At 47.8% G+C, this 1,441-nt stretch overlaps 1 pseudogene; it reads right to left on the bottom strand.

The window, feature by feature from the left end:
* Nucleotides 1–851: 851 nt before the first annotated feature.
* Nucleotides 852–969, bottom strand: LOC126268345 (5S ribosomal RNA; annotated as a pseudogene).
* Between the last annotated feature and the right edge of the window lie 472 nt (nucleotides 970–1,441).

The following is a 1,441-nucleotide window of genomic DNA, read 5'->3' as shown; positions in this document are numbered from 1 at the left end:
TGACAGGGTGCGTTGTCACGCTGATTCTTCTGCATTTAGAGTCTTCTGAAGCGCAACAAGAGCAAAGCATCCAAACCACGAAAAGCTTCCTCAACCCTTAACACCACCTCATCTGTACTTCACCTTCGGCACTACACGCAATGGCGAATAATTTTCTCCAGACAATCTCCATATTCGAACTCTTCCAACGGATAGCCATAGGATATAGCGTCATTCATCACTCCCAATCTATCGTTTCCACTCATTCACTGTCCAGTGGCATCCGTCCTTACATCACCTCAAGCGTCACACTGACTACTGCAATACGTTGTTTAGGCGCACCTGCTACATCATAGTATCCCTTTCTTTTTAATTCCATACTGAGAGGTTTTGTGCTATCTGGACTGCTGCTAGTACTTCGGAAGTCACTAATGACTCCCTCCGCTGGCTACATCCTTATTTTTATAGTCACCCTCCACAATGCTCTACGGTCTCTTTCCGTCAGTATGTGAGATCTGCCTGATACTGGTAGAGCTGCAGGTGTTCATTCGCGTTTCTGTTTCGCAGAGACATCAGCAGCAGTCTACTTGGACGGCTTCAGAAGAGTTGAGATGCATTCTCAATGGACAGCTAACTTGATTGAATTAACTAAAACTAAATTAAACTCCTGCCGCACAGGCCATGAAGGCCCAAAGGTACCGACTGGCCGCCGTGTCATCCTCAGCCCACAGGCTTCACTGGATGCGGATACGGAGGGGCATGTGGTCAGCACACCGCTCTCCCGGCCGTAGGTCAGTTTCCGAGAGCGGAGCCGTTACTTCTCAATCAAGTAGCTCCTCAGGTTGCCTCACAAGGGCTGAGTGCAACCCGCTTGCCAACAGCGCTCGGCAAACCGGATGGTCACCCATCCAACTGCTAGCCCAGCCCGACAGCGCTTAACTTCGGTGATCTGACGGCAACCGGTGTTAACACTGCGGCAAGGCAGTTGGCGCTTGATTTAATTAGCCAGTCCTGGAAGCAGCTACAAGTAAAATAAACATTTCTGCTTGTGTCGCAGCATCATGATCTTCAGTTTTCACTCCTGTTGTGCTCATCTAGCGTTATCTTAACATCCCACTTCACAAGGTGGCACATGATGCTATGGCATAACGGGTAGTTATTATTAAAGTGTCGCTGCTCACGGACGTCTAGTGTAGGTTTTAATTACCTTATTGCAGCGAAATTTGGTAAATACGCTAATGCGGAACCGGTTTACGCTGGAAAAAAGAGTGGTTCCAATTTTGGGTACCAGGTGCAAATTTGGCACTGCGCAGCATCTCGTCTACATCTCTCGTGATCATACTGAACAAACTGCGTAAGCGGCGGATAATTATAAAATCACCAGCATTATGCCTCTCTCAATCGTCTAACCTGCCCACGTCTCCCTCCTAATAAATTACATATTCTTTCCTGCATTCACACG

This window comes from Schistocerca gregaria, chromosome 4, assembly GCF_023897955.1.
Source record: "Schistocerca gregaria isolate iqSchGreg1 chromosome 4, iqSchGreg1.2, whole genome shotgun sequence".
Lineage (NCBI taxonomy): Eukaryota > Metazoa > Arthropoda > Insecta > Orthoptera > Acrididae > Schistocerca > Schistocerca gregaria.
This window is presented reverse-complemented; position numbering and strand designations above follow the sequence as displayed.